This window comes from Orcinus orca, chromosome 15 (genome assembly GCF_937001465.1).
Source record: "Orcinus orca chromosome 15, mOrcOrc1.1, whole genome shotgun sequence".
Taxonomy (NCBI): Eukaryota; Metazoa; Chordata; class Mammalia; order Artiodactyla; family Delphinidae; genus Orcinus; species Orcinus orca.
Genome location: NC_064573.1, coordinates 25,472,053 through 25,496,663, shown reverse-complemented (window position 1 = coordinate 25,496,663; position 24,611 = coordinate 25,472,053). Strand labels below are relative to the sequence as shown.

The 24,611-nt window shown below is 37.1% G+C and overlaps 1 protein-coding gene across 7 annotated transcripts in view; it reads right to left on the bottom strand.

The window, feature by feature from the left end:
* The window catches only part of SMAD2 (SMAD family member 2), a 107,765-nt gene that overhangs the window by 81,341 nt on the left and 1,813 nt on the right, over positions 1–24,611 (bottom strand). The gene's annotated exons all lie outside the window — the stretch shown is intronic.

The following is a 24,611-nucleotide window of genomic DNA, read 5'->3' as shown; positions in this document are numbered from 1 at the left end:
ATATTTTCATTTATATCTAAGTAACAACATGCATAGTGAGTAAAGTCAAATATAGCTCCTCTTCTCACACCAAGAGAACCTTTTAACTTTTATTCTTGCTATTTATACCTCAGTAATGGTATCCCTTGAAATAGCAAGTTTAGATATATCTAGCGATTTTTCTACAGAAAATGAGGATTTACACCACGACCACTTGCTTTCCTCCAAGCTTAAAAATAATTATCTCCCAGGTAGTTTTGTACCTGATGAGATTAGTAGTTAACTACTACTGTATAACTACTACTGTATAATCATGTTTCCTTTTTTGTACAACTCTTTCCTTTCCCCAGAGCTAATTATGTTAGTTTTTCATTTGCCTAGTTTTCTAAGCACCTACTACAAATTCTTCCCACACTTTCCACCAGCCCAATTAAAATTTAATGTCAATGGCTTTAATCTCAAAGTAAGAGATAAGATAATTTACCACTTGAGGACAGAACTGGAGAGTTCAGATTTGAGAAGAATGGAAAACATTTTGAAACCTAGCTCTGAGAAATACGGTGTAAAATCAACTAGGGTGAAGTGAAATAACAAACTTTATCAGGTATTTGCCAGATTATATATCAGAAAGTATTCCATGAAGGAGTTCCACTTCTAATCAGGAGATACAGAGTCACAATAGACCATCACTTTCACCCTAACAATCAAAACAAGACAGAAAAGCTATAAAATCATGGTTTTTCTGAACCCATCAGAAAGTTTAAGATGCAAAGAAACCTAAGTGAAACTAAATTCCGGAAAGTGTTGAGTCTTGATAGAAGAGGGGCCCACAGATGGTCTCTTTCCTGGTAGAGTGGCTAAGGAGGAATAATCCCACCACAGTGAAGGTAAGGAGAAATCAGCCTAAATTTTAGTACATTTTAACAGTAACATGTAGGCTGACAAGACATTAGAATTCCAAGGATTCCACAGAGCAAGTCTGCACCACTCAACCGCTCAATCCCACAGGTCTGCACCAAGAGTTGGCCAAAATATGGCAAAGGTTGGAAGACAGGGCAGGAAAGCTAAAAGATACGCTAAGAAGCTTAGGATCTTCCTCAAATGCCCTGGGGAGGGGGTAGGGGGAGGGGTGGTGGTGAGATGTGAGAGAAATCAATCCAAGAGACTCCAGACATTCAGCTGCCAAGGGCTGAGGTGGGACAAGACAGCTGAGACAGAAACTTCCATGCAGATACTCTGGAAATTGAACTACCAAGGCTGGGGTAGGAAAGGACTGCTGAGAGAAAGCACTGGAAGGTATTACTCGTACCGAGAGATCTCACTAGGCACAAAAGCCTGGGGTAAGACTAGAGAGCAAAAAGAACTCCAGAATGACCAGGAAACCAGTAGCTAGGCTGTAAAGCAGAGAAGTCACCACGGTTCAGAAAGCTGATGGCTCAGATACAAAGCATAAAGAGATAACTGAAATTACACTAAGACAACAAATCTTACAGAAAGTAAAGTCTTAATCCCACTCTCAAGACACTTGAACTAATCAAAATAAAGTTGCAAATAAGCCCAGAACTAGCTGACTATGCACACATCTTGTTGACTTAGCCCCACAAGAAATGATGGGCCATTTCGGGGAAGTAGATAATATATACTTCAACCTGTACTGATTTTACACAAACATTCAGCATTCAATCAAAAATTACAAGACAGAGAGAGTAGCAAACCAAAGTCAAAAGATGAAGTATTAATATAATCAGATCAGAGAGGGCCTAGATTTGGGGATTATCAGACATACTTTAAAATAACTATGATGAAAACTGATGGAAGAGATAGACAACATGAATAATGAAATGGAGAATTTAATCACAGACATTGAAGCTATTAAAAAAAAGATCACAGGGAAACATTAAAAATGAAAAATACAGTATCAGAAATTAAAGATTTCTTTAGATGGATTTAAAAACAGACAGAAATAAGCTGTGAATTTGAAGACAGGCCAAATTAAAATGCCCAGATTGAAACATGAAGAGAAAAAAAAAAAGTGTGGAAAAAAATCCCAGAACATCCAAGACCAAATGTCAATTGGGGTTTAAGTGGAGTGTAACTGGGGTCCCAGAAGGAGATGAAAAGAGAGAATGGGGCAGAAAAAGCTTAAGAAGAGATAATGGCCAAAAGCATTTCAAAAATGATGGCAGATATCAACCCACAGATGGAAAGGAAACATACAGTAGTCAATCTGCTGAATATTAAAGATAAAAATATAATGGCTGAGTGTCACTTAGGATGGCAGTGAAAACCCAGACGAAAGGGGAATCTGCACTCATTCACAAGCTCTTTTCAAAGGCTCTCAACTGAGTTCTCTTGAAAAAGAATGGCATGGGGCAAGAGAAGGGAGAGAGCTCCTCCCCTTTAAGTGGCACCTAACATGAAGCAAAAGCCTTCAACCAGGAGGGGAGATGCAGGAAAGCCTCCCACACCCAGGGCCCAAGGAAAGTTTCCCTGCCTGAAAGGGAAGAGTAAAGCAAAAGCTGTGTACTATTTGAGAGGGTGGGGGGAGCAGAGCCTATTTGCCCACCTCCCACATACAAACAAGCCTTTCACCATGTAACATAACCACAGTCTACCCCTAGAGGAAGACAGGAAACACTGCCACCACCAGTGGCAGACAAACATACCCTGATGCTAAGGAATGAATAGAAAGCAAAGCTATCGATATGACAATGGGCCAGGAGCAAGAAACTGTCTTTGGCCCAAGATCCTGCACTAATACAAAAAGCAAAGGTCTGCTACTACTAGAAGGAAAAATCCTTAACAAAATATTAGCAAATCACACCCAGTAACATATATAGAAAAAGTAATCATCATCACCAAGTGGGGTTTATCCCAAGGAGCAAAACTGGTTTAACAGTTAAAAAAAAAAAAAAATCAAGCACCTCATTTACAGTATACAGGAGAAAAATCCTTATGATTCTCTTAACTGATGCAGGGGAAAAAAAAAAGGCATTTGACAATGTTAATTTAATATCTATCCATGATTAAAAACCCTCAGAGAACTAGAAATAGAAAAGGGGAAGAAGTTCTTCATTCTGGAAAACGACATCTATGAAAAACCTAAAGCTAGCAACATATCTAATGATGAAACATTGAGTCCCTTTCCCTTATAACTGAGGATACGACAAGGATGTCCACTGTCACTACTTCTATTCAATAATGCACTGAATGTTCCAGCCAGCACAATAAGGCAAGAAAGAAATAAAAGGCATAAAGATTGGAAAGAAGTAAGTATATTCTCTGGTGATATGACTGTCTTCATTGGAAACTGCACAGAACCTACAAAAACACTAGTAAAATTAGGAAGTGAATTTAGCAAGGTTTCATGATAGAAGGTCAACATACAAAATTAAGTGTATCTCTACATACAAGCAAAGAACAAATGGAAAATGAAATTTAAAGAAATACCAGTTATAACTGCAACAACAACAAAAAAAACCTATAGGTCAATCTAAAGAAAGATACTCAAGACCTCTATACTAAGGACTGCAAAATATTGCTAAGGTAAATGAAAGAAGACTGAAATGAAGAGAGACCATGTTCATAGACTGGAAGACTCAATATTATTTAAATGTCCATTCTTCCCAGTTTGATATATAAATGCAATCCCTGTTGAAATCCCAGCAGGATTTTTTAAAAAGAAACTGATATGCTGATGCTAAAATTCCTATGGAACAAAAGAGATCTAGAATAATAAAACCAAGCTTGAAAAAAGAAAAAGGATTTTTGAGGACTTATACCACCTTATTTCAAGACTCACTGAAAAAGCCTTAGTAATCAAGAGTATAGAGTGGGCATAAGAAAAATAAAGATAGTGAAATAGAAGAGCGTCCAGAAATAGACCCATACATATACAGTCAACTCATTTTCTACAAAGGCGCCAAGTCAATCTATTTTCAACATTTTTTCAACAGCTTTTCAAAAATATGGAAAATAGTAAACCTCAAGCACTATCTTATACCATCCTCAATAGGAAAGCAAAATCTTAACTCTTAGAGGAAAACACAAAATACTTTTATGTCCTTAAGACATAAAAAGCACTAACCACAAAAGAAATATAAATAACACAAACCTCATCAAAACTTAAAATGCCTGCTTACCAAAAGACACCACTAAAGAACGAGTAAGTCACAGACTAGAGAAAAAATATTTGCTATAAATATTTGAGATAAAGGGCTACCATACAGAATATATAAAGAACTGCAAGTCAAAGAAAAAAGTGCACTCCATTTTTTAAAAAATAGGCAAAGGACAAATTACAGATATTGCATGAAAGAGGATACACAGGAATGGCCAATAAGCACGTTAGGAGGTGTTTAATATCAACAATCTTCAGGAAATGCAAATTAAAACCACAATGCATTTCGCACCATCTAGAATGGTTTAAAAATATTCTGACACTATCAAATGTTGGTGAAGATGTAGAATATACTAGTTTCCTATTCCTGTTGTAACAAATTATCACAAACTCAGTGCTTTAAACCACCACAGATTTACCAAAATGAGTTTCAATGAATTCAAGAAAGTCAAAGTATACTCAGGACTGTTTCCTTCCAGAGGGTCTGACGGGAGAATTTGCTTCCTTGCCTTTTTCAGCCTTTAGTGGTCTCCCGTATTCCTTGGCTTATGCCCCATTCCTCCACCTTCAAAGCACATCACTCCAATCTCTGCTTGCATTGTCATACTGCCTTCTCCATCTCAGGTCAAACCTCCCTCTATCTGCCCTCTTATAAGGACACTTGTGATTACATTTAGGGCTCACCCAGATATTACCCAATAATCTCCCCATCTCAAGATCCTTAACCACATCTGGAAAGTCCCTTTTGCCATATAAATAACATTCACTGGTTCTGGGGACTAGGACCTGGATGTCTTTGGGGACCGTTATTCAGCCTGACATATGGAGCAACTGGAAATGCTCATACCCTGTTGATGTGATGTAAAATGAATGGTACAGTGCCTTTGGAAAACTGGCAAGTTCCTAAGAAGTTAAACATACATCTACCCTATATCACAGCAATTCCACTCCTAGACATATTCAAGAAAAATGAAAACTTAAGTTCACAAAAAAAGACTTATACAAGAATGTTCATAGTAGCCATAACTCATGATGGCCCCAAACTGGAAAGAGCCCAAATCTCAAGAAAACTGAAAAAAATAAAACAAACAACTGTGGTATATTCATACAATGGGATACTGCTCAGGAACAAAAATGAGTGAGCTACTGATACACTTCACAACATGGATGAATCTCAAAAGTATCATGCTGGTTGGTGCTTTGTGACCACCTAGCGGGGTGGGATAGGGAGGGTGGGAGGGAGGGAGACGCAAGAGGGAGGAGATATGGGGATATATGTATACGTATGGCTGACTCACTTTGTTATACAGCAGAAACTAACACACCATTGTAAAGCAATTATACTCCAATAAAGATGTTAAAAAAAATCATGCTGGGAAAAAGACACTCAAAATATATACTGATTCCACTTATGACTTGCAACAACTGGGGAAACTAATACAGTGAGAGAAGTCAAATGACTGTCTCAGGAAAGGGGAGGGACACACAGAGAAATGCTTGGTCCGATGCACAAATACCTTTCTGGGGTGATAAGACTGTTTTCTATCTTATTTTGAGAAGTAATTACATGTGAGTACCCAAGTATCAAAACTCACAGAACTGAAAATTTAAAGTTTGGGCATTTATCAATGTAAATTACAATTCAAAAAAATTAAAAAGCATCTAAACAAATACATTAAGAAGTTTCAAACAAGCAAAGTTAAATGGACTTCTTTATCTAAGAACTTATCAGACCTTCAATATGCCAACGCATACTGTAAGTTTCAGAAGGGAGGACGTGGCAATTGACCAAGGATGTTAAGTAAGCCAACAAGTGTCTGCCCACAGCTTGGAGGGGAGCCTCTGCAAGCACATCTAGGTATATGTTGGGGAACAGCGCCGTGGATGTGGGAGGGATTTTTTTTTTTATTATTTGAGAACAAACAGTGAGAGCCCAAATGACATCCAATCACAAACTTATCTGGGGCAGCGGTGGCAAGGTTGCTGCAACAGAGGTATACCTTTACTTTAAAAAAAAAAAAAAAAAGTTAGTATAATTCTCAAAAAAGGACTTTGAATTCTCAAAAGACCATTCTCAAAAATGGTCTTCCAAACTGAAGATACTTAGGCCTTGGTACAGTTTGCTAGAAAATAATGGTCACAACCTAATTAATAATCATATTCATTCCCCTCAAAAGGGAAAAACAATTAAGAGGTCCCAACCTCAATTCAGGAAGACTGTCCCAAGGGTCTCCCACAAGAGGTAATATAGCATGCCAAATTTCACAAATTTATTTGGCCATAGTAACCCTTTTATAGGGACATCTCTGGAATTCCACATAACAATGCTGCCCTGGCACCCCTGATAGCCCAACTGTGGTTTAGATGCTAAAAATCTGAAAGGAGCCAAAAAGCAGGATTATGTGACTTTCTTTAGCAATACAGCAGAAATGGTGGGAAAGTGAGGTTTGCCCAGTTAGGGAACTGTAAGATAAGTAAAGAACAGCAACGAGAGCTTGACAGCAGGTAGCACCATTAAGCTGTCTAGAGTGGGAGATGCTATAATAACACACATAAATAAGTATATATAAAAATGCCATACATTATAGTACACTATAGTAAATACTATAATTTAAAAATACTATAGTATATGAAACTACAACTTGAAAAAATAAAGCAAACACAAAAAACTACATCAAACACATGTAATAATCCACCAAAGTAGACATTTGCAACTACCAGGCAGCAAAAGGTGTATTTGGCTACCTTTGACCTCTGCTGAATTCCTACTCTGTGTCACAAAGCACGCTCTAGTGGAGCCAGCTATATAAACCTCAATACCATGTGACAGTCTTATCCAAGCACAGAGAACATGCTTATTAATTCAACCTTTGGAAGGGAGAGGTATCACAAAAGCAACACACAGCAGAAGTGCGAATAGAGAAAGAGAGAGAGAGAGAATACCAGGCAGAAAGTTCAGCAGGTTTTCAAGAGACAGGAAACGTTTTAGGAGTTACCCCCAAAAATGTAGGTATTACTAGAACTCAGAGTACAAGGAAGCAACGTGGTAGGAGAGAGGGGAGAGTGAGGCAGCCCAGTTTAAAAAACTGAAGACAAGTTAGTGCTAATGTTAGTATTACTTCAGTGATTTCAGAAACAATTCACATGTTATTGGCCAAGTGGATGTGGACAGTTTAGGGAAAAGGAGTTTTCGAGAATAATGGCCACTAACCAATGTAACTGAGCACTGTGGAATGATGCACTAATCCCTATTCAGAACACAGAAACAGAAGCAAATCTGAAGGCTAAGGTTACAGGGTCAGGATTAATACATGGCTTTACGTAAGTAACTGTGTTCATCACATAACCAGGGTGCAGCAGAAAATACAGCAGAGGCTCAGAAGAGAGGGTAGTCAGGGCAAGAGAGCACGCCCAAGCAAGGCAGAGCTAGTCCTGCGGAGAAGGCTTGGATTCTGAGGGCTCCGCAGGCACTGTTTCAGCCCCACACCGATTTTATCCTTAGAACAAAACTCTTCCTCCGTTACACGAGGGATCCCTGTTCCTTGCCAAAAACTGACAGAACAAGCAAATATAACAAGACTCTATCTAAAAGTGCCTATAACTTTAGTTTAATTAATCCATCCATGAGAATTCAGCCTAGGAAAATGAATAAAAATTAAACTTTTATATATGCAGCAAAAATGAAAGGGATTCCCAGTGTTAGGAAGAATCTGAGTAAACAGGTTCTCTGTTAGATTTCTGTTAGAAATGTTTCTTGTGAGTTAAGATGTATTCTTGGGGACCTGAAAACTTTCTGTAAAATCGTTAAAATTTTTTTTCTTCATGGAAATGAAAACATGAAATGTTTACGCCTATTCTGGGTCATCTGAATAACCTCATGACCTAGTATTGCCACATGATTTCAATGTCCCATGTCTTAGAAGAGCAGTTATGACCACTTTGGAACTATGTGTTCATTTAAAGTTACCAGCCTTAACTTGTCACGTTTTAGTAATCATGGCTGGCTGACTCCTGGCTAATTATCTCTGGAGAATTTTTCAATTATGCAATAAAATAATATTTTTCAGTAATGCTGATAATACACTTTAATTAGCTGAGCATTTTAAATAGCTAAGGTATCATATTTAGCCAATAGTTTTGAAATGTAAACAGACTGAGTTTAGGTTTTTTACAAGGTATCGACTCCTCCATGTTCCCAGTTGAAGACAAAATGGAGTAAGAAAATAAGAAAATTAGATTTATGATCAAGTTATCGAGATGTGAGTCATTTACATAATATACAGATTTCCTTCAATAGTGTGGCAGCAAGCTCTCTACTAAAGTTAGAAATGTTTTCCCAACATCTGCAAGAATTGAAAAATAAGTTCAGATTCTAACTCTGTTCCTAATTCCAGCTATAACTGATACTTATACAATGCAAGTTTCAACAGAATAGGAAGACTACCTTTACAGCTAAGTAAGAAAGCTTATCAAGTGATACCTTAGTAAAATTGGGATTCCAAGATTACTCACTGGAAAGTTTCAGTTAAGTAAGAGGTCTGATTATCCTGAACTAGCAAATAAAACCTTCAAATTATTAATAACTGTAAAATAGTTTTGCAAATAGCATTCTCTACATGTCTTATTAAACCACGGTTCATTTTCTTTGCAGAGTCTTCAACTTGCTGTTCTTTGCGTACTGTTTTTATTCTGATATAAACCCTATCACTGAATATGTATTACAAAAAAATCTCCAAATCCTTAGAATGTTTTTTCATTTTCTTACATTGTCTTTTAGTATATACAAATTTATATTTTAATATAAAATCTTTTATGACACAACTTTGCTTCTTTTTAAAGAAATCCCTTTCTGCACCCAAATACAGCAGGAAATATTTATTGAGTGCTTACTCAATGACACGTTAGTGTAATAGTCTGGTAAGCATTAACTCATTAAATTCTCATAAGAATCCAGTGGGGTGGGTACTATTATTTACCAATGAGGAATCTGAGACACAAAGAAATACCCTGATTTTATAAAGATATTGCTCCCTCTAGATATTCTTGTAGATACTTTAGATTTGCCTTTCACACTTAGGCGCCTAACTTATCAGGAATTTCTTTTTAAGGGTTGAGATGGCGATCTAAATATCTCCTGTAAGGACAGCTTATTTAATCAGCACCGTTTATTAAATAGTTTATCTTTCCTTTACTAATTCAAAATGCCACTTCTGTCACATACCAAATCCCTATAAATAAATGTCTGATTGTGGACTTTATATTCTGTTCATTGGTATGCTTGTTCGTATCTACACTACTACTATTACTACTACTTTCAAGCAAGTTTTGATACCTACAAGGTGAGCGCTCCCTCATTTTTCAAATTTATATTAGTTATTTTAATTTGAGCTTGTCAAATTCCACCAAAACCCTATAGCACTTTGGAAGTGCGATGAATTTAGATTCATTTATGATATTGAGTATTCCTATTTATGAAAATGAGATATTTCCATTTATTTTGGACTTAATACCCATCAATAAGTTGTCTAATTTTCTGTACATCTCATTAAATTTGCTTATTCCTCCATCTTGGGTTTTATTGTGGCTGGAACATTAAGAAAAAAATATTTCAGTCATACAAAAAAATCAATACATTGAAACACCCTTGGATCTCCCATCCAGCTCTGTCAACTCTCAGCATTTTGCAGTATTTGATCAGATGTAAGAAATAAGACATGATAGATGGATATAGCTGAAGTCCCCTATGAACACCTTTATGATCCCACTCTCCTCCCTCTTGTTTCTCAGGGAGAGTCACTATCTTGACTTTCCCCCATGGTCATTAAAGGGTTTTGATACATATGGTATCCATACAATAAAGTTTTGCACGTTTTATAAATTTGTGTCAAACTTTTAAACACTGCTCATGTAACTCCGCTTTTTTCACTCGTTATTATAACTATCCATGCTGATAGTTATAATATAGCATATATTATACATATATAATCCTCAACTCTAATGCATTCATTTAGCTGTCATATACCACTCCATTATATGACTCTATCACAGTTCACTGTCTAGTCTCCTTTTGGTTTCCACTCTTACAAGCTGCCATGAGTAGTCTGGCATATATCTTCTCATTCGTATATGAGAGCTCTTTAAGGACAGAAACTTCTGAACTTCTTGATCAAAAAAGAAGCTCCACAGCGAGAAATACAATTTCACACTGCAACCTCACACACACACACACACACACACACACACACACACACACACACACACTCTTAAGAGACATTCTACCATATGTTATCCTCTGCCATTTCTCTAAATTGAGGGTTGTGAACCCTTAATGAATATGAAATCAACTTAGTTGATCCTGAGAAGTATCTTTTTTAAAAGAACAGAAAAGAAAAAAAAAGAAAAACAGAATACAGTAGAAAACAGAGCGCACTCAATTATTTCAAAAATTTTAATTCAGTCTGTGTCTCATGTAAAACATATTTCCCACCATAGGTCTGTAAAAAAACATATGAAAACCACTGCCTTAGGACAGATACCAAGGAGTTGAAATGCTGCATAGTAGGACATGCACATATACAACTTTACCAAATACTATCAACATGGTTACACTAATTGTCATTCCCACCAAGGAAATATGAGTTCCTATTTTACCCAGTATCACTAACACATTATTTGGTCCCTCAAACTTTTGTCAAAAGGATGGGGTGCAACACAGAGGGCTGTCGATGTTTAGCACTTCCCCAACTACTAAGAAGTTTGAGAATATTTTCATGTTTACTGACTTTTCAGGATCCTATTCCTTTGAATCATTTGTTCACATTCACCATCTTTTTCTTAATTCACAGGAACTATTTATATATTCTGGATAATAGTCTTTTGTTAATTACACATGTCACATGTATCTTCACCTAGCAAGGGACTTTTGATGGCCTTTTTTATACTTAAGTAGCTCACTTTAATGTGCTCAAATTTATCAGTATTTTAATCATATGTATATATTTGTACCTTCTTAAAGATCCTTCCATATGCTGTCACCTTTTAAAAGTCAAAGTGTAAAGTTTTGCTTTTCACACTTGTAATTTTTTTGTGTGTATGATGTGAGGTAGGTATCTTCCCCTCAACAGAAGTAATCAAGTACACCAGCACCATATACTGAATCTTTTCCCTAGTGATTACAAATGCTATTTGTGTTTCTAGGCTTTTTTTCTTTCCTTCCATTAGTCTGTATCTGAGACAAATACCATCATGTCTTAACCATTAAAGCTATACAATATGTCTTGAAATCTGATAAAGTGAATTCTCTTTCACCTGCGATTTTAATTGGAATGATACCATTTATAAATAAGTGGAGGAAAACTGACACGATACTGGCTTCTATTCATAAACACAAGTATATCTTCTTATAATTGAATATTATATGGGTCATATAATTTTTTCCATTAAGGTCCCATGTGTTTTTATTTTTTCCTAGGTATTTGTAGTTTGTGTTGCCATTTTAAAGGGTGGCTTTTTAAAATTTAGATTTTGTTTTTTGCTGGCATATAGTAATGCACTGGTTTTTATATACAGTTGACCCTTGAACAATGAGGAGGTTAGAGGTGCTGACCCCCCATGCAGTCAAAACTTCGCATATAACTTTACAGTTAGCCCTCTGTATCACAGTTCTGCATGTGAGGATTCAACCAACCATGAATAGTGTAGTACATAGTTATTGGAAAAAAAAATCCACATAGAAGTGGACTGGCACAGACAGTTCAAACCCATGCAGTTCAAGAGTCAACTGTATTCTTTTTAAAGTCAACTTTATTGAGGCACAGCTTACATACAATAAAATGCACAGATGTTAAACATATAATTCAGTGAGTCCTGGTAAATATATACCTCCATATAACCACCATCCCAGTCAAGATACAGAATATTTTCATCATCTCAAAAAGATTCCTTGGGTCCCTTTTGAGTCAATCTACCCTTCACACCCATGATTTCTAGCAAAGTAATTTTACCTGTTCTGGAAATTCACATCGTTGGAATCATGCCATAGGTACACTTCCATTTTTTAAACCAACACCATTTACTCAAATTAGGCAAGTTCCCTAATTCTTAATTTTCTAAGAATTTTTGTCAAGAATAAGTACTAAATTTTATCATATGCTTTCCTTCACCCACTGAGATTATCATACGGTTTTTCTCTTTTGATGTGTTAATGTAATGAATTTCATTTACAGGTTTTCTAATGTTTAATCATTTTTACATTCCTGAGACAAACCCTAAATAGTCACAGTGTTTTTTTTTGTTTTGAGCAAATACTAACATTTTTACCTAAAATGTTATTGCCATGTTCATTAGTGAGATGTAGCCTACATGTTTCCCTTCTGGTACTACACTTGTCTCGATGGCTGGGAGGGTATCAAGATTACAGTTGCCTAGCAAAATGACTTTTTCTATGACATTTTGTATAACACTGGAATTACTGGTTCTTCCTAAGTTTAATAGAACTTGCCCATCTGGAATTTTCACTTGGGGTTTGGGTTTTTTGTTTCAGGATTTTTATTTAATTTCATTTTGGTGTAATATCTAACTATGAATTTAAATTTTAACATTATAATCTAATCAAGTTTCTTATTCTTAAGCCAATTTTGGTAATTTATTTTGCCAGAAATTTCCATTCTACCTGTTTTCCAATCTGAAAGCAAAAAGCTGCTCAGTGTTCTTAGTTTTGAAATCTCAATTTGGCCGCAGTCCTATCCCTTTTTCATTTCTAACACATTTGTGCCTTCTCTTCCTCCTCTATCAAACTTAGTCTTTTCAACTTAGCACCTTATGCTTAGTTGTTCCAGTTATATCTATTTTTCCCCTATTAATATTTCTCAACTTTATTTCCTTCCTTTTTCTAACTCATTACATTGTATAGTTAACTTATTTTTCTTTACTAAGTAAACATTCTTAATTCTTTAATACACATTTAAGGTTGTAAGTTTCCTAGATAGGCAAATGAACTTTTGTTGTATCCCAGTTTTCTTTGTTTTTTTGTTTTTTGTTTTGCGGTACGTGGGCCTCTCACTGTTGTGGCCCCTCCCGTTGCGGAGCACAGGCTCCGGACGCACAAGCTCAGCGGCCATGGCTCATGGGCCTAGCGGCTCAGCGGCATGTGGGATCCTCCCGGACCAGGGCATGAACCCGTGTCCCCTGCATCGGCAGGCAGATTCTCAACCACTGCGCCACCAGGGAAGCCCTGTATCCCAGTTTTGATAGTATTTTCATCATCCTAAACATTTTCTAATTTTTATGAGTTGCTCTTAAATTTAGAAGTATGTTTTTTTCAGCATACAACTGTGGATTTGGGAGCTGTTGTTGCTATCCTCCTGTTATGTTTCTAACTTAACTGCACTAGGGTCCAAGGACATGATTTTTAAGGTACAAATTCTTAGGAATTTGTCAACATTTGCTCTGAGGTCTAGTACATAACCAAGTTTTGTAAAATTCCATGTGTACCAGAAAAGAATATATTTGTAATTGTTGCATGCTTGGTAACTGCACATTTCCAGTGCTGTAAAACCTTATTTTTTACCTATCTCTTCTTAAATTACTGTGAGGTATGTTAAAATCTCCTACAATGATTATTACACATTTGTTGACTTACCCTTATAATTCTGCTAATGTTACCGTATAGACTGCTATAGACTGTCCCTACCACACCTGCCCTGCCCTGCACCCAAATCCACATGTTGAAACCTAATTCCAATGTGATCGTATCTGGGGGTGGGGCCTTTGGGAAGTGATTAGGTCATGAGAGTGGAGCCCTCATGAATGGGATTAATGCCCTTATAAAAGACACCCCAGGGAATTCCCTTGCCCCCTTCTGCCATATGAGGTTACAGCAAAAAGATAGCTGTCTATGAAGTAGGAAGCGAGCCCTCACCAGACACCAAATCTGCTGGCACCTTGAACTTGGAATTCCCAGCCTCCAGAATTGTGAGAAATAGATTTCTGTTTTTATAAGGCACCCGGTCTATGGAATTGTTACAGCAGCCCAAATGGAGTTTATGCCTAGTACATCTTTTTGCATCTTTTCCCTTTACTTTAAAACTGTGTCATCATAGTTTCAAGTGTATCTACTAATAAAAAGCATTTAGTTAATTTTTAATTTTTCATTCTCCATTAACCAGCAAGCTTAATCTGAAATTATATATTGGTTTATGGAGATATTTAAGCTTATTTTCTATCATCTTATTTTGTTTTCTAATTCCTAAGCAATTTCTTTGCTTCTTTTTTCTCCTTTCCTGCCTTCTAGTTGAATGATCACATATTCTTTATTTCCACCGCCTCATCCCCACTGATTTGGAGTTATACATTCTATTCCAATTCTTTCAGAGGGTTATCCTTAAAAATTTTTAATGGAAAACTTTAATCAGTGGATTGCAAGTGAAGACAGCAAACAAAAAACAAACTCAACACACAATAAAGGAATTTAAAAAGAAAAAAGAAAAGACTATTTCATGAGGATAGGGAGAAGAGTAAGAAGAAAACAAGCAAAATTTTGATAAATGGATGGATGAGTAATAACTGTGAACAGATCAGAGACTACTTACTAACTCTAGGCTACCTGTGGAGAAACATCCTGATTTACACAGCAGAATTCTCAAAAGGCTAAGTAGCAGACACCACCAGTCACAGCAGGAACTGAGGGCCAGAAGGAGGAAGGAGATAAAATAGGCAGGATTGGGTGAGGGATATTTGAGAAGCAATCAGATACTTAGATCCACTTCCCCACTCTATGCCACTGGGTAACTGCTCCTCTCCTCTCCAGAAGACTAAATGTTTATTCTTGGCAGAGAGTAAAACAGTCTACCTGTACTAGGAGATGGCCTGGGTCCCGTTAGGAGAAGAGAGGGAGTAAATGAACATAAGCACACTAAAAGCAGACACTCCCAACCCCCTCCTCCACTGAGTTCTGGCTCCCAAGATACTAGCAGCCAGACCTTTACCCATTTAGTCAGATCAAGACTCCTCTCTGGGTTACCTGACCAACCCAGGAGGAAAAACATACAGATACTAATATTGAGAGTTTACCAACAAACGGTCCACTCAGATCACTCTACAGTGAAACTGAAAGAAGACCCACATGCTTAGTTTCCAATCGGCTTTTTAGACCCCACCTTCTTAATCAAGAATTACTTGGTTTATCTGAGAAAAAATGCAAGCAAAAACAGAAAAATGCAACCTTCAAGAAGTTTGAGACTATACAGAGAAAGAAAACATCGTCAAAATCATCACTATACCCAGAGAAACAAGAGAGAATATAGCAACCCTGAAGCAAGAGCAGCATGTTCTACAAAGGAAACATACTTTACAAAGGGAACATTCAAAGTGTAAAAGAAGAGCTCTTGGATGACTTGATAGCAGATATGGGGGGGGGGGGGTACAACAGAAGTGTGGGAAGATACAGTATAGGAAATCTCCCAGAAAGCAGAACAAGAAGATGGAAAATAGTGGAGAAAAATGAAGAAAATTAGAGGACCAGTTCAGGAGGTCAAATGTCCAAACAGAACTTCCAGAAAGACATCAGAGATGATTGGGGGGGGGGGGGGATTATCAGTCAAAGAAATCAAGAAATATCCCCTGAACTGAAAGATGGGAGCTTCCAGATTGAAAAGGCCCATCAAGACCCCAGGACAATGGATGAAACACATCCACATCAAGGTTGATGGCTATGAAACTTCTGAATGCTAAGAAGAGCCAAAAGTCTCCAGGGATAAATTTTTTGAAAGGTCATACAGAAAAGAATCAGAATGGATTTGATTTTCGCAACAGTAACACTAAGTGAAGTCAACAGAGCAATGCCCTCATGATTCTGAAAAACAATTATTTTTAACCTAGAATTCTATTACCCACCCAGGATCGAATAAAGGTATTTTCAGACATGTAACATCTCCAAATATTTTCCACACACACTCTCTCTCAAAGGAAGTCCTGAAGGATATGTTTCATCAAAAGAAAGGAGAGCAAAAGAATAGGAGATCTAACAAAGGAGAAAGGCTAAGGAACCCCATAAGATGACAGTGAACCCCATAAAATGACAGTGAAGGGGGATCCGAGGACAACTGCTGTGTACTAGGTGTAGGCAACCAGTGCAGATTGGAGCAGGTTCAAAAACATGTAGCAAAAGTAATATCAGGGGACTTGCCTGGTGGCACAGTGATTAAGAATCTGCCTGCCAATGCAGGGAACACAGGTTCAATCCCTGGTCTGGGAAGATCCCACATGCCGCGGAGCAACCAAGCCCGTGCTCCACAACTACTGAGCCTGCACTCTAGAGCCCGCAAGCCACAACTAATGAGCCCACATGCTGCAACTACTGAAGCCCATGCGCCTAGAGCCTGTGTTCCGTAACGAGAAGTCCGCGCACCGCGACGAAGAGTAGGCCCCGCTCGCCGCAACTAGAGAGAGCCCACTCACAGCAACGAAGACTCAACGCAGCCAAAGATAAATAAGTTAATTAATTTTTTTTTAAAAAAGACTAATATCAGGCTTCTCTCTAAAGTGGACAAACATCGTAAAAGTCAATGGAAGCATGACTTTCACTGATGAGACCCACTATGATCATGGTAAATGGTGAGAGTAAATGTGACAGTAAAGAACCACCTGGTATGTTTTAACCAACGTCGAGATTTCTGACGCTACAGATTATAATGCAAAGGAAAAAAAACCCCGGCCTGATAAGAGGAATTCTCATGCATTCAGACTTGTTTATATATATATATATGGAATTTCTTTAAGCCAGAGCCATTCAACAGAAATAGAATGCAAACCACACATGTGATTGTAAATTTTCTATTAGCTACATTAAAAAAGTAAAAATAGTTAAAAGTAATCATTTTAATAATTTTATTAATATACCCTACTATATCTCGAAAATATTATTTCAATGTGTAATCAGTATTAAAAATGGAGATATATTACACTCTATTTTTAATTAATTATTAAAAATCTAGTGTGTATTTTACAAATGCAGCCCATCTCAATTTGGACTAGCTACAGTTCAAGTGTTCAAGAGCCACATGTGGCTAGTGGCTCACTATTGAACAGAGCAGCTCTAGAAGGATACAGAACTGGGTAGCAGGAGTTAAGAGATCTGAAATATTTACTATTTTGTCCCTTTTGAATTTTGCACCATGTGCTCTTACTACCTATTCAAAAAATGAATAAAGTACATTCCCTAAAATAAATAATACAAATGTAGATATCCTCTGACCTACTTCTAGAAATCTATCCTATGTATGTGTATAATGATGTATAAACAAAGTTATTTATTACAGCACTATTTTTAATACCACAAGACTGGAAATAAATGTCCATCAACAGAGGACTGATGAAATGTATTATAGACACCCATACAGAAGAATACTGTGCAACCAAAAGAAAAAGTTTAAAAGTACTCATTATGTACTGACATGGAATAATCTACAAGATGCATTATTAAGCAAAATACAGAACCACTTTTTGTACTAAAAGGTAATATATGCACAAAGTTGCTCACATATGCATAAAATCTCTGGAGCAATACAAGAAAACCTAGTAATGCTACTTGCCTTTGGAAAGGCAACTGGGTGGCAGGGACAGGCTGGCAAAGAGACTTTTCACTGTATATCCTTTTGTATCTTTTGAATTTGGAATTTTGAATCTGAATACAATAATGTATTACCTATTTAAAAAACCCACTATGCTACATCTAGCTAGTGTCTGCTTTTTATTTACCCTGCTTGGCCTTCATGTGATATTTAAGTCCCTCTACAAAAACACTACAAACTAGTGTTTTTCTAGTTTTTCCATAGAGAAGCTTGAGGCTTGTTTTTCTCAGAGGCCACAGAAGTTTCAATGATATCGGAACAGAGATATAGATATATATATATTTTAGTATACAGTTCCCAGAATTTTATCTCCTTTCCCCAAATGGCATTACAACCCCAGCCCCAGCTACTGAATTATTTATCTAATAAATGCCCCAAGGCCAGCTTTTCCTTGACACTAACTGATTTTCTAAATTTCTGGTACCTGGGGACTTTTCTCTCCCTCTCACCCCTCCCTCTCTAGATCAGCTATATATATATAAAAACCAAAAATGTTTTACATTTTATCCAACATTTGTAGCAGGAGGAATGGGCCTAATCTATGTCTCTTTAGGTGATTTTTTAGAAATCTAGATAAAGAGAGTATAGTCAATGATGCAAAAACACTGAAGAAAGTAGTACGATAATGGAGAAAAGACTGCTAAACTTGGCAATTCAGAATTCAGTGATGACTTCTAAAAGGGCAGCAGGAAGGCGAATATGAAAAAGAGTGGCAAAAAACACTTCACAAGGTTCAAGTTTAGAACAAAGGAAGTCATTAAGTATAGAAAGTAAATGTAGATTTCAAATATCTTCAAACTGCAAATACAAAACATTCTCCAAATACCTATATAAATATTTATTTCAAAAGAAAATCAAGTTAGATATTTCAACATAAAATACTTGAAATGTGATGGTGCTGCCTCATAACGAACACCTAAGTTCCTGCTGAAATAGTATAAAATCACTATTAGATTTTTGGCCATCCACATTTAAACATGTATCACACGTTTACTAATGACCTGGATTTTTATAATTGTTTTGGTCAAAGAAACCAGGACAATAGAAAGCATTAAAAAAAAAAAAAAAAAGTAAAAACTAGTTTTAAGAACAACAACCAAAAAAAACCCAGATTTCTCAATTCTCACTGTAACTATGCTTTTTTCCCAAAGTTGTACGCTAGTAAGGAAAGACACTGCCAACTGGAAACCTAAGTTGGCCCCATGGAGAGCGATGGGTAATGTGCCTTTTAAAAGCAAAGAGAAAACATTCATGTGTTCAGTTTTATGGACTGTTAAAACGTAATGTTAGAGCTTGAATTTAACCCTAAAAGCAGGTCATTACTTCAGTGAAAGTCCCCATTATATGGGGACTGCTGTGTAAAGAGACTCTATCTGTTCTTTACTTGAGTTACATTCCTTTCACCTTTAATGAGTTGTGTGGAATCCACAGGTCTATATTCAGCTTGTAAACATAAAACTACATACTAGTTTATCATCCCTGGACTGTGAAAAAGGATCCAACTATTAAGAGACTACACAAGCCCAGACTCAAATCAGCACAAATATTCAGTACTCCAATCTCCCTTCAAACTCCCAGAGTCTGTATTGACCTTCTGCTAAAGCAACAAATTACACCCACATCAACTGGGTACAAGTCCTCAGGGTGTAAAAGTGCAGTTAAAGCAAAGGCTAGAGTAGCACTGCCCAACACAACTTTCTATTAAATTAAAATTAATTAAAATTAAATTCAACATTCACTTCCTCAGTCACAGAAGCCATATTTCAAGTGCTAAATAGCCACATGTGGCTGGTGTCCACTATATTGAATGGTGTGGGTCTACAGAAAGTTTCTTCTCTACGATCTACTACTCCTCTAGAGCGTCAAAGGCTTCCTGGGGGCCAAAGAATGAGAGGAAAACTGAGCAGGCAGGGCTTCAGCAACTGTCACTTCCCTTACATTTTGAGATTCTGCATAATGCTGTTGCTGTTGCTGGTAGGAGCCTTCTCTCTGGTTGCTGTTGTGTGCATAAAGGTATGTGTGTGCATTAGGTTTGAAAACTAGTTTAGAGCAAATATGGCCAACGCACAAACCTCAGGCAAAAGCGGAACCCTCCTGATACTTAAAACATTTTATAAAGAAAAGTTTAATTGGCAGGCTTACATGAACTACAGCCTAACCACCTGTCTACAAAGTAAAAGGTTGGTCTAAACATGAAAAATTTGCATTCACTGCCATAGATAGAGCGCCTCTAGTCAACAAAAAAGTTTCCATAGTTCATTCAAATCAAGGAAGAAAGCCCATGGGCCCAGCTTCCGTTGCACCATTCATCAGGAGTTTATTCTGTGAACTTTGAAAACCAGATTCACCTCCCCACATTTTATAATGAAGGATGATTAAGACAGAGCATTTCCTTAATATTTACAAGTCCATAACCATTATCCCGTTATAGAATTTTTGGAAAAGCTGAAGTAGCATATGCAAATGTACTTTATCTTCAACGGGCAAACTACAAGATCACAGATTTACTATGCTACTTCCTCAGATCGAGTTTCTGAACTGAAAGACTCAAGGTAATAAATCTGATGAACTTCCAGTGGCTCCTCCCAGTTATTCTTCAGCCATTAAACCTGAAGCTATGCCCTCCCGCCGAAAGAGAAGGGAGGTCACAGTAGGGCACTACAGGTTTTCAGATGCAAACTGGACATGTGTACTGAACAGATCAAAACTAAAGTCTGCACTCACTTTCCACTGTTCTAGTCTTGAGGCCAAAGTAATTCTGAGATTTTGAAAATTACAGAACTATCTGGAAGAATTTGTGACAAGTTGACAGTAAACTCACAAATTTTAATGAGAATGAATCACTTCAGGACTTATTTTCTTAAAAGCACAAACTTAAAGATCTAAATTACCAGGCATCTGTCCTGTCAGTGTGGCTCACTTATATCTAAGAGGAATGCGTACACACTCTAGAATGTAAGGCACATATGTGAGCCACAACTACCTTAACTACCTTAATATTTCTGGCTAACTAGCCAAACCAGAGGCAGGGTCTAAATCCATCTGGCTTGGCAAAATTACATTCTCCCTACATGAAATTACTGAAATTGAAGCTCAGAGCTATCCTTGAGATGTCTACCTATAATCAGCATTGAAATATGTCCTAATTGAACACATCACAATTATATCAACCTGGAGTAATGATCAAAATTGATCAGAGAGGGCTTCCCTGGTGGGGCAATGGTTAAGAATCCACCTGCCAATATAGGGGACACGGTGAAGTTCAAGTCCTGGTCTGGGAAGATCCTACATGCCGCGGAGCAACTAAGCCCGTGTGCCACAACTACTGAGCCTGCGCTCTAGAGCCTGCGAGTCACAACTACTGAGCCCACATGCTGCCAACTACTGAAGCCCACGCGCCTAGAGCCAGTGCTCCGCAACAAGAGAAGCCACCACAATGAGAAGCCCGCACACCGCAACGAAGAGTAGCCCCTGCTCGCTGCAACTAGAGAAAGCCCATGCGCAGCAAAGAAGACCCAACACAGCCAAAAATAAATAAAATGGAATAAATTTAAAAAATTGATCAGAGATAAGCAATAAGCCTCAAACTGTGCATTTTTAAACAAAAAAGGCTGGATAACTTTTGTACTACTGGTTTAAAAACAAAAGACCCTTTTCTTTTTTCCAAATAGCTAAGGCTATAAATTACAAGGTCACCAATTAATATTTGATGGAGTAGATGGTTTAGAAAGTAACCCTGAGATAGGAAAGATGAGGATCAAAAAAAATTACCAAGGCTAATATTGGAAAGAAGTCACATAAAAGAAGCATGAAGCCCCCAACAGACAGACTAGCCAACTGTCCACACTTGTTCAGTCCTAGAAATCTCTAGCATACTTTATCCTAAAACCTGAGTGAAAAGTTGTACACGACACCCCTGCAGACTGACAAAAAAATGACTTACTCCGAAGAAAAGGTGTGGCCTGGGGTGCAACACCATTTAGATCACCTTTCTTTACTACTGGCCTAGCATGAAAGATTTTTCAGTCTGGAATCACGGCACTCTGAATGGCAAAACAAATGAAAAGCACCTTGGTCAGAGCAGGTACTTTGGATCTGTCATAAGTCATTAGAACCATGTTCTACCCCTTTAAGAACATTTGTTAATCATCCCGAATGACAATCTAAAGTATATTATGTAGATTACCGCTCTCTTTAAATAGATTTTCCCAAATATGATTTAATCTAATCGATGAACTTTCATTACTATGTTTTCAGGTCTGGTCCTGCACTGAATGGTTCCAGACATGCTAGTTAGGCTCTGAGTATTCGTTTTTTGTGTCTTGTAGATTATCTCCATTATCCTCACCAGACTGTTATCTGTTTTTCCTTAAAATAGACAGTAGGCTAACAGTTCCCCATCCTCCTACCCCACCCCTCACTAGACTCCCCTCAACCTCCCACATGACCCACAATCTACTTGTCTCTAATCTACTATGGGTTTAGAAGCAAGATAACTTTGCTTGTTATAAACATTTGAAATAGATGCCAACAGGTTCTAATTAAGGGTCACAATCTCTCTCCTATGACTAGAACTGAAAGGTATGGACTAGGACAATTTGCCTACCTTAGACCTTTTCGCTAAGTGTCTGTTTCTCAAATGTATTTTATAATAGATCAAGGAGAAGAGTGTAGGAAAATCATCTGAATTAGAAAACAAGTGAAAGCTACAACCAGAAGAGAACAAAGGTCTTCTGAGAAGACCCTTAGTCTGAGGCACTGTGCTTAGGTATCTTCATCACAATCATTTACTCTTTGTATGTAATAACCTTAAGAGGAAGGTGTTATTACCTCCATTTTCAATCAGAAAACCAAGGCTCAGGAGTTAAGTAATTTGCCCAATACAGTGACTGAGAAACTGACTATACGCCTAGGTCTCTCTGACGCCAAAACCCAGGGCCTTTCCATTACACAAGATTGCAGCCCAATCCTTTTTCTCGGTTTAGCTAATTGTTTTTATACTTTATTTCTGATACTTTCATTAGAACCTGACCGATTCAGGTTTGCTTTCTTTCCCTAACCGGTTTCTATAAAAGGCAATGGATAATCAAACTAAGGCCAAATTAGGCTTAGCTCTACAAGTGTTCACCTGCTCAGCAACAAATATACTTCTGAAAGACTAGTCATATCTTCAATTTGTAGAGATTGTGCAAAAATGGTGACAAGTTACCCCACCCCCAAAAAATACCCTACCTATTCCCGGTGACAATATGAGTTAACACGTGACACCTTCCCTAGTGCTGTCCTCTAAACTCAAAAGAAAGCCGTGCAAGCATACGTTAGGAATTGGCTCAGTCCTGAATTTGTACATTAACATGATCTTCCTACTCTAAACACTGGAGGACAGGACAAGGAGATATGAAGATTTTCCACTTTTCTAATCCCATCAAGGAACAGGGATACACTTGTTCCCTGTTACTTCACTGCCTAGTTCAGGGCCTGACACACAGCAAAAGGCTGTTTTACTGTTTAATAAATGAATAAATGTTACCTGTTCAATAAATACAAGTTAGTTGTTGAATAAATGCATAACCTCTCCTGAACTGGTTTTGAAATCTTTTTATTTCACATTTTCTGACATACCTTTACAATGCAATACTTACAATCTTTCCTCTTACAGATAAAAATGGCTCCTCTACTCCCATCAAAAGACATGCCCCCCGCCATCCTCTAAAAATGACTCTTGTCCCAAGAATAAGAATGAGACTCCATCTGCCAGACTGCACTAAATACGACTTTTATATGCATTACAAAAACACCTGTGTAAAAAAGCTGCTACAAAACGAGAAGTCCTAAAGTACAAAGCCAACAAAATCAAAACCAAACAAGAATAAGGAGTGCTTTCACACCTTTAGAAAAGCCAAAGCTGAAAATATTTGCAAAATGTAAAAATTCAATAGGTCTTTGATCAGCAGGTTATGTAACTAAACTATTTTTCACTCACGGATTTTCCCCCAATGTGAAGTAACAAAATTTTAGCAACATGTTTGTAATATTTACAATATGAAAATGAAAAGGGGACCTTTTGCCATCTTGAAGTAGAAACAACCTTTGTTCTTACTAAAGAGAATTTCTGCTGAAATATACAAAACTATCCCCAAATTCCTACTTAAGAGTTAAAGCACACACCAAGCCTGACAAGCCACAAACAACAGGAAATTACTCTGCACAGTTTCTTACAAGATTCTTATTTCATGAACCTTACAGATTGTGTGTGTAGAGATCTGACCATTTATGACTAGGCACAGGTTAACCTACAGCCTTGAAAAACCAAACTTTGTTGAACTCCTATAATGTGAAATCACTGTACAAGGTAAGAACGGAGTATAAAAACCAAGTTCTAACAGCAATTTCTTACTAAAACAAGTCCAGAAATGGATGTTACCAATCACATTACATTAATTAAAACAGACCAATGAACTACTTTAAACTCAATTTTAACATTAAGAGTGTAAGTGGGTAATCACCTTAGATATGCCCATAGACTTGAACTATTCTTACTTACTACCACAGCTAATTTTATGGCCAAAAAAAAAAAAAAAAACACTAAGGAACTTTAAAAATAAAATCAGTGTTACTTCCTGAATTTAATATAAATGTTTTCTAAATGACCTTTTGGTGGAGAAAATTCTATCAATACCCTGTATGGTTTTTTAAGGCAAATGAAAAAAAAATCCTCCAACCATGATACATTTATGAAATCCATTTTACATTATTTCTCCCATCTCTGTGTATATTTGCTTCACTTATTTATTCACATCAAAACTTACCAAATTTAATTTAATTATTTACCTTACACATGTGAGAAAAACTTTTTTTTAAAGGGTATCAAAACTAGAAAATTA